Here is a 10,673-nt window from a genome sequence, read left to right on the forward strand (position 1 = left end):
TGACACAATTTTACAATTTCCATATTGATTTATGTATTGTTAAGCCACTGGTGTGTTTAGAAATGTGTAGGGTGACCCAGTTATCATAAATAAAAGCTAAATATTATTATAAGGCATGATCATGTCTCTGACAGTATACGTATATGCCTCGCTACGACAACGCTTTAGCGTGCATGCGTTTCTCACAGAAGACGTATTGGTTATCTCTCAAAGGCAAAATAAAGAAAAAAAAATTTTTAATAGAGTCATGGAGTGGCTGGATATTTCCTTTGAGACAGAGGTAGTAACAACGGCACAACATGATCCGAAGCGCACAGTCGACATGGTAATGCACATTATTATGATATAATTACATTCACGTCTAGGCCAATGGAAACGATTAAAATCGCAAATCCATATATAAGATGACAGTTGAGAGTCGAGTACCTAATGTCGTCGGTCTCAATAAAAATGACTCATCTTCTCCTCGTGACAATCCCTTATACGTTTATTTTGATAGAGACCGACGATAGGTTTTCAGCATACGGTACTCTTTATCAAATAACATTCGATTCTCGTTATCCCCAACTCGCTTATCTCGAAACTCTGCTTATGTCAAAGTAAATCCCATGTCCCAACTTCGATCATTATTTATCTCATACGGATTTTGATTTTTACATTGTATATATCAAAGCGATTTTCTTGAATATCGGTTATCGTCAACTAATTTTGAGGTGAATTTCATGTTTTTATACATGATTGTACCTGTAAAATCCACACCTGTAACAGCCGTAAGGTGTGGAAAGTAGGACCCCAATGGCACAAATCCGCAATTGCATAATCAATATATTGTTGTAAAGGTGTGGCAGTGGGTTTCTGTCACAGGTTATTGTTAACTGCGTACATGAGACGGCCGGTAAATTTACCTCGTGTTACAATGCGGTTAAGGCCCAGTCTCACTATGATGCCGGCGGAGCCCCAGTGCGTGATCAGGCATCTACCGGGATGAGCCGGGGCCCTACCGGGATGAACCGGTGCTCCACCGGGATGAACCGTGGACGACCGGGGCTCCACCGGGAAAGTATTAAAATGTTTAATACCTCCGGGATGAACCGGTTGTCCCCGATTAAACCGGGGCGTTGCCGCAGCTCTGCCGGGGTCTGATGCCGGTATAACCCCGATGAGTGCCGGCGTAGTGACGGTTTACCGGGGCTCTGCCGGGACTCTGCAGGCTTTCACCGGGTTCAACCTTTTCGTTTGGATGTTCATGCGCACAGTGAAGCACGGCATCTTTTGCACTGGGAAATGGCAGTCTGCAGTAACTGCAAACTGCATGTGATATGTCCTGAAATGGATACAGAAACTTCGTTGAGCAACCTATGCATTATATTTGTACTTCGTTGCGCAACCAATACATTCTCTGTGCGAAACCTTTACATAAAGCGGCTTGTAATTTCCTTCGAAACAAAGCATTTGAATAATTAAAATATATGTTCGTAACCTGTTTTGTACTTTAAAATGTGTAATGTACACTGAATCAAAGTAAAATGTAGTTTTATTTCATTTAAGTTACCGTAATTGGCTATTTTAACAGAATAACCATCTTATGCATTGCTTCAAATCAAAATAATTCGATTTTAGCTCAAAATAAACTTAAAGGTTGCAACTACGCGCATTTGTTATTAGTTTGTTATTGAAAATAAGTACCTACCATTACTGGATGTTCCGTTCTCTAATCCATAAACACCAGAAAATATGAAACTCGCCTATGAAAGTAGTGTATTTACACCATGTTTTCGTAGTAAAACATATACCCGACGTCGTAGCGAAACGGACTACGCTTTGACCTCGTCAGCCCCCAGTGACACCAGAGAAAATGTATATTCTCAAACTGTGTATTTCCCTTCTGCCATTATTTTTGTAAACCATATTCTTAAAATGACTTACGACAAGAGATTGGTATTATGTTCTGTTTGTCTGAGTGGAACGTCTGAGAATCCCTTATTATAAGATACATATATTTCTTAAACTTTGATTTTGGTTTCAGAATACCATGACAATAGGAAAAATGCGAAGAAAAAACAGGAAATCAAAATGTCGTATAAGAGTGCTAAAACCTTAAAAAGGGTAATGCTTATGTACTTTAAAGTGATTTTTAATCAATGATTTGCTATTGCAGAGGTGCTTGTTTCGATGGCATCTAAATTATTAAAGAACACAAAACACTCCTGTCTAACCCAGCCCAATCACAGCCAGATGCAGAAAAAGCCAGTCTTGGCACCTATGGTTATTGTTCCGGCGGATGTACCTGGGCCGCAAATGACTGTGGACCAAACTATTGCTGTTGCAACGCGTTTAGTGAAACGAACAATAGGCAAAGTTGTCGGATACAAGAATATTATTTTGGTAAATGTGTTTTAGTTTCATATATTTCATTTTCTATCGTCATTATGTGTGGGAAGTCGAGGGCATCCCCCTCTACATCGTACACAAGAACATTAAATGCATGAACTTAAATTAAGCATATCTATCTTGATTTATAAGGAAACCTGTTATTAAATTTATGTATGATTCGAAAATAAACAACTTGGAGTTTTGAATGTATTTGAAAGTCAATATCTAAACAATGTTCATACTTAAATATGTCTACTCAAATTATAATGAGAAATATGAGTTAAAGAACAAGATGCATGTCTGAATATTGTAATTAATTGTGTGTGTTATTGTCATGCACTATTTTGGTATGTAAACTGCAAGTCTAGCTCAAGTAGATATTGGAAATTCTTAATGAACCATTTGTTGTTATTTTCGTTAAAACCCGAAAATGCGTCATTAATATATTATTGTCAAACGTGAGATTCTTAATTAATACAAAAAATTGATTAAATGTTTGCTTAAGAGTGGCAATTTCTATGAGAGCCTTATCAGCAAGGTCAATGACTTTCCACAAGAGAAATACATATAAATTATTAATATTTACTACAATGTAAATTTCAAATTTAATACCTGCATCTAGCAACAGTTTCGCATTTTAAACCTTTATCAGTATCTGAAAAAAATATATAATACATTTTATAAAATGTACATTCTATTCACATAATGAAGGCAAATAAGTTTATTAGAAATATTTGAAAAATTAATTGAATTGCTTTTCCATGCTCTTATTTTAAAATATAATGTCGGAACAAGATGCATCAACTGCTGAGAAGTCATATATTTTAGAAACGGATTTTGACTCAAGTAACGAAGATAAATTGCTATCCATGTCTCATAATATGTGCTCCATGTCTAATGCAAATGGATGTTAAAATGATTTTTCTTAAAACAGAATGGATTCTTTAGAATCGAAAAAGCACACGGTGTGTGGACGAGTTTCGGAAATGAGAAATACTTATGCAGAGATAACGTTTAATTGAAATAGGAATTTGAACATTAATGTTACTGTTCGAAGTCAGTTTCATTCACTTTCAGATTTGCCAGCATCAAACAACACAAAATAAAATCCGTTCCCTCATCATTAACTAGTTTTCACCCAAATTCATTATATTTCAAAATGAATCTATAACATTATGAAACTTCATATGATATTGTTTAATATTTGAGTTTAATTTAATTGCAGTTATGAATGAATATTCTTACCAAGCTTAACCCTTTGCATGCTGGGAAATTTGTCGTCTGCTAAAATGCCGTCTGCAGAATTTCTAAAATTAGCATTTTCTTCGATTTTTTTCAAAGAATACTATCAGAATAGCAAACAGTTTGGATCCTGATGAGACGCCACGTTCTGTGGCGTCTCATCTGGATCCAAACTGTTTGCAAAGGCCTTTAAAATTCAGCTCCAGCGCTTTAAGGGTTAATTATTGCATTTAGTTTAAACCTATTTATTTAAGTTCGATTGCATCGGAAGCCTACGGCTTATTTATAACGCTATCGAGTCCGTTTCCTGGGACTAGAACCAGTACCTGGTGTCTCTGGGGGAGATTTAAAGAACGCTCCCACAGTGGGGATCGAACTCGTGACCTCCGATCGCTAGGCAGACACCATATCCACAACGTCACGGCGACCTTGTATCCGGCATTTGCGACATGGTGTAGTACTTGACATGTCATTGATGATAGCAGGACATGGTGCAGTACTTGACATGTGAATACTGATAGAATGAACCGGCATTAGCGACATGGTGTAGCACTTGACATGTGAATGCTGATAGCTGGAATAGTTTAGTAGTTAACATGTGCATGCTGATAGCAGGACATCGTGTAGTACTTGACATGTGCATGCTGATAGCATGGACATGGTGTAGTACTTGACATGTGAATGCTGATAGCAGGACATCGTTTAGTACTTGACATGTGAATGCTGATAGCAGGACATGGTGTAGTATTTGACATGTGAAAACTGATAGCAGGACATGGTATAGTACTTGACATGTGAATGCTGATAGCAGGACATGGTGTAGTAGTTAACATATGAATAATGATAGCAGGGCATGATGTAGTAGATAACATATGAATTATGATATCATGAACTGGCATTAGCGACATGGTGTTGTAGTTAACATGTGAATGCTGATAGCAGGACATGGTGTATTTGTTAAGATATGAATGCTAATAGCATGAACCGGCATTAGCAAAATGGTGTTGTAGTTAACATGTGAATGCTGATAGCAGGACATGGTGTATTTGTTAAGATATGAATGCTAATAGCATGAACCGGCATTAGCAAAATGGTGTTGTAGTTAACATGTGAATGCTGATTGCAGGACATGGTATGGTAGTTAACATTTGAATGCTTATAGCATGAACCGGCTTTAGCGACATGGTGTTGTAGTTAACATGTGAATGCTGACATCATGAAGCGGCATAAGCGACATGGTGTTGTAGTTAAAATGTGAATGCTGACATCATGAAGCGGCATAAGCGACATGGTGTTGTAGTTAACATGTGAATGCTGACATCATGAAGCGGCATAAGCGACATGGTGTTGTAGTTAACATGTGAATGCTGACATCATGAAGCAGCATAAGCGACATGTGGTTGTAGTTATACATGTGAATGCTGATAGCATGAAGCGACATTAGCGACATGGTGTTGTAGTACACATGTGAATTCTGAAAGCATGAACTGGCATTAGCGACATGGTGTTGTAGTTAAACATGTAAATGCTGATAGCATGAACCGGCATTAGCGACATGGTGTTGTAGTTATAAATGTGAATGCTGATAGCATGAAACGGCATTAGCGACATGGTGTTGTAGTTAACATTTGAATTCTGATAACATGAACCGGCATTGGCGACATGGTGTTGTAGTTATAAATGTGAATGATGATAGCATGAACCGGCATAAGCGACATTGTGTTGTAGTTATAAATGTGAATGATGATAGCATGAACCGGCATAAGCGACATGGTGTTGTAGTTAACATGTGAATGCTTATAGCATGAACCGGCATTAGCGACATGGTGTTGTATTTAACATGTGAATGCTGATAGCATCAACCGGCATAACCGACATGGTGTAGTTAACATGTGAATGCTGATAGCATCAACCGGCATTAACGACATGGTGGTGTAGTTAACATGTGAATGCTGATAGCACTGGTATGGACGTGAAACGAACTGTGCACAATTTTGCTGTAAGAAAGTTTATTTAACAACAGAATTTTAACATGATCAAATAACTGTTTATTTATTACTTCAACTTTTAATTTGTTTGGTATGTGAAAAAGCCCATTAAACCCGTATGCATCCACTTTAACGACTTTATTTTAAATCCGTATTTTTGTTAACCACTGTCTAACTTTTTCTAAATAATCGGTTACAATCTTTGAACGTAGGATGGGGTTTCTTAAAACGTGCCATCGGTTTAAAGTTTAACGACTTTAATTAGAACCTAATTGATGTATAACCACTAATTTAATATTCATAGTTATCGGTCGCAAATCTTTGTAAAAAGGATGTGGTTTTCTAATACCTTACAAATCAGCATGCACGTTAGTGTTCATGATGTTTTAACGGGTGCATATCTAAAGTTTCGTTTTTTGTTTTGTCATGCGTCGCGTGATGTAGGAATTGAAAAACGCAGATATTTTCGCTGAAAAACATTTCATTAACAGCTTTTCCTCCAAATGATAATTAGGTGTACAAGATGACGAAATTTTGGTATATTTATGTTTAAATTAATTATGAATTAAACGGTTTATTATATCAATCCTATTAGTTCTTCGTTTAATAAAGACATCATATTGTTTGCATGCATTATATTTTATTTATACATGTGAAATGTAGTTTTGACGGAACATCAAACTATTATGTTTAAGCTGTTTGAACATTGCTAGTGCTATTGACATGAACGGGTTGAGCTACAACTACTTTGACGAGATTGCACAGAACTATTGCGCTGCAAAGAGTGAAGGCTTGTAGTTCAGTATTGGGCGGGAATGTGTGAGCGTGGCTCCAACATGTATATAAATTTATTTCCTCCAAACAGATGAAGAGCTTAACAAATAATCAGACACAAGTTAACAATTAGTTACCGAAAAGGATTAGCATAATATGTTCACATAGAACACCATCTTACACGTCGTCAGCGATCAACACAGTTAACATTGACATTATAAACAGAGTAAACGTATATACACATATGTTTGAACAATTATTTATAGGCATGGAATTAAATCAAATTGATATTGTGTAGGAAAATAAATCTCCTAGAAGTCAACGAAGCAGAAAACAGTATGCATGTGGTATAAACATTCATATATATCATACTATCATAGTGCACCAGTATATAAGGAAATGGGTGAATACGCTTAACGCACATCCCTGCTGATGTTTTCACAAACCAATGCGGATCAAAACAGTATTTAATTCGAGGTACGAAAACGAAATTCTAGAATAACATCTGTTTACCGAGCATGTACTCATAGGTTGATAAAAACATAAGAAACATACTGGTATTCACGTTACGAAAAGAAAATTATAGAATACCTTCAGTAAGTATTTATGACATAGTGCCCGAAAAAGAGTGTTACATTTTAAACGTATCCCTTTAACCCACGATACAACGTTTGGAGCATTGTAAAATGTTACGCGCCTGCGCTGAGGAAAGTTTTACACACCAATACGTCTGCTTGTTGTTCAAGCGGTAAACTGCACCATTGTAAGTAGAAGTCTTCCACGCCAGTTTGAATGACGAGTGCAACCATGTGTAAAATGTGGGGATTATTATACGGGCAGAAAAAGTAAGTGTTCAACAATATTGTCACACCATCTTGAGCACTTGTGACACTGTTTCGCGTATAGTCTTGATAACATACGACCCACCGCTCTATTCACAGATTTTACTATGGGTAGCAACTCTGGATGGGATTTCGAGATTGCATAAGGCACATATGGGTTACCGTCCTTCGGCAGTATCTCGGACAAACCAGGTCCTTGAGTGGATGTTTCCAAGAACCTGGCTTCTCTGGCTGGATTTGTCACGTGTCTCCGCAGAATGCTCTTCCATTGCATTTTTGAAACAAAGGTCCCGCGGCTCAATTATATATTTAGATACTTATTTAGATTATTCTTATGAAGTAATCTAAATATGTATGTGATAACTCCTTGGCATTGATACCCATTGTAAAGAAATCGCTCCAGTCTATTCAGGAACACGTGCTTTGCCAAGTATCTACAAAGAAGACTATATGACTGTCCAAAAAATGTAAGCTTTCTTTCAACACCTATTTCGAGCGATTAAACATCTTACACTGCGAGTGAAAAGTCAGTGCTGGTATATAGTTTCAATGACTGTATGTGTTTAACGCAAAACCTGTTGGCTGCCTCAAGTCTTTTTATGTTCGTGTGTGTGCATGTATTCCAAAGTTCACATCCGTAAAGTGCTTAAGGTATAACCACTGCTTGGTATAACGTTTTAAGTGTAAGTGGGTTTAAAGGGATCTTTTCACGCTTTGGTAAATTGACAAAATTGAAAAAAGTTGTTTCAGATTCGTAAGTTTTCGTTTTAGTTATGATATTTGTGAGGAAACAGTAATACTGAATATTAACCATGCTCTAATATAGCCATTGTATGCATCTTTTGACGATTTTAAAACCTAAAAATTATAAAGCGTTGCAACGCGAAACGATTGAATAATTTGGAATGTTCTGTTTTTGTCGTTAAATTTTGTGAAACTACGAAGATTGCTTATATAAGGTATAAAATACGTCAAGTATGTGTACTTCGATACATCTGTAGTCGAGAAGACGCTGGATGACCTGCAAATAAATCTCAAATACACACAAGTATGTGTACTCGGCGGAATAGCTCAGTAGGCTAAAGCGTTTTTACTTCAGGACTCTGGCAGGACTCCAGGGGTCACTGGTTCGAAACCTGCTCCGGGCAATGTTCTTTTCCTTTTTTTTTAATGTTTTTTTGATTTTTTACTGGAGCTTTTACGATCCAATGTTTACATTTATCAATATAAAGCATTTAATGAATAAGTTAAAAAAAATGCCAAAATCTGTGAAAAGGCCCCTTTAAACCTCCTGGATGTAACCCACTATTCTGTATGTTAAGAACGTTCCTCTCAGTTTGTTGCTAGCGTCGTTCAGTGATTTTGTTGTAGAAAGTGACTCGTCGCATATCAGACCTAGGTGGCTGAACAACTTAACTTCATTTAGTTGTTGCGTTCCCATATACCACTTTTTTTCATGACCAGAGCTCACACTGTCATTAAAGGCGATAACGCCACACTTGTACAATTGGCTGCTGATGGTTAGCATTTGATAACCCCTTGTAAGGACTTAATATTATTAACCTTAAATAAACTAAGAAAATGAGGATTGCGTTGATTGTATTTTAATCTTTGTATTTTCCATTTTCAAATACATTTGAAGCCCACGTGTAACATGCACGTTTTGGATAAATCCTATTTCCCTAGAAAACTGAATTGTTAAGTAGCATTAAATAAAAAAGAGGGCCTCAAAGGCCCAAAGTCGCTCACCTGAGAGGAAAGGAACTGACCTGTTCCGTGAAGCACAAGATGTCATTAGAACAAAATGTTCTTTCCAACTTTCGTGACTAGTGAACACCCTGGCAGCCACGTTTTTTCAATAGACCAGAACCATTTTCATACACATCCGAGATATCATTTAAACAAATATTCTGACAAAGTTTTATGAAGATTCATGAAGTCATATAAGGAAAAATGCCCCGCCCGCTGGTGGCCATGTTTTTCAAGCAACTGGAACCATTTTGGAACTTGTCGATGATATCATTGGGACAAATCTTCTGACAAAGTTTCATCATGATCGGACAGAAAATGCCGCTTCTAGAGTGTTAACAAGGTTTTACTATAGCTATATAAGGAAAGATGCCACGCCCCCTTGGCGGCCATGTTTTTCCACCAACCGGAACCATTTTCGAACACATCCAAGATATCATTGGTACAAATCTTGTGACCAAGTTTCATGATGATCGGACAGTAAATTTGACCTCTAGTGTGTTAATAAGGTTTAACTACAGCAATATATAGCTCCGACCCTTGGAAGCCATGTTTTTCAAGCAAACGTGACTATTTTCAAACTTATCCAAAATATCATTGAGACCAATCTTCTGACTAAATTTCATGAAGATTGGACAATAAATGTGGCCTCTAGAGTGTTAACAATGTTTTACTAAAGCCATATAAATCCATATAAGGAAAAATGCCCCGCCCCCTGGTGGCCATGTTTTTAAAGCAACCGAAACCATTTTCAAACTCATCCAAGTAATCATTGGGACAAATCATCTGACCAAGTTTCATGAAGATCGGAAAATAAATGTGGCCTCTAGAGTGTTGACAAGGTTTTACATAAGTTGCCCCACCCCCTGGCGGCAAAGTTTTTCCACCAACCGGCATCATTTTTGAACACGTCCAAGATATTATTGAGATGAATCTTCTGACCAATTTTCATGAAGATCGGACAATAAATGTCGTCTCTCGAGTGTCAACAAGATTTTATTACAGCCATATATAGCCAAATATGGAAAAATGCCCCGCCCCCTGGCGGTCATGTTTTTCAACCAACCGGCATCATTTTTGAACTCGTCCTCCAAGATATTATTGGGATGAATATTCTAAACAAGTTTCATGAAGATCGAAAAATAAATGTGGTCTCTAGAGTGTTAACAAGAAGTTACTATAGTCATATATAGCCAAATAAAGAAAAATGCCTCGCCCCCTGGCGGCCATGTTTTTCAACCAACCGGCATCATTTTTTAACTCTTCCAAGCTATTATGGGGATGAATCCTCTGACCAAATTTCATGAAGATCAGAAAATAAATGTGGCCTCTAGAGTGTTAACAAGGTTATTCTATAGCCATATAATGAAAAATGCCCCGCCCCCTGGCGGCCATGTTTTTCAACCAACCGGCATCATTTTAAACTCGTCCAAGCTATTATAAGGATGAATCCTCTGACCAAATTTCATGAAGATCAGAAAATAAATGTGGCCTCTAGAGTGTTAACAAGGTTATTCTATAGCCATATAAGGAAAAATACCCCGCCCCCTGGCGGCCATGTTTTTCAACCAACCGGCATCATTTTAGAACTCGTTCAAGCTATTATGGGGATGAATCCTCTCACCAAGTTTCAGATCGGACAATAAATGTGGCCTCAAGAGTGTTACCAAGGTTTTACTATAGCCATATTAAGCCATATAAGAAA

Source organism: Dreissena polymorpha, chromosome 15 (assembly GCF_020536995.1).
Source record: "Dreissena polymorpha isolate Duluth1 chromosome 15, UMN_Dpol_1.0, whole genome shotgun sequence".
NCBI lineage: Eukaryota > Metazoa > Mollusca > Bivalvia > Myida > Dreissenidae > Dreissena > Dreissena polymorpha.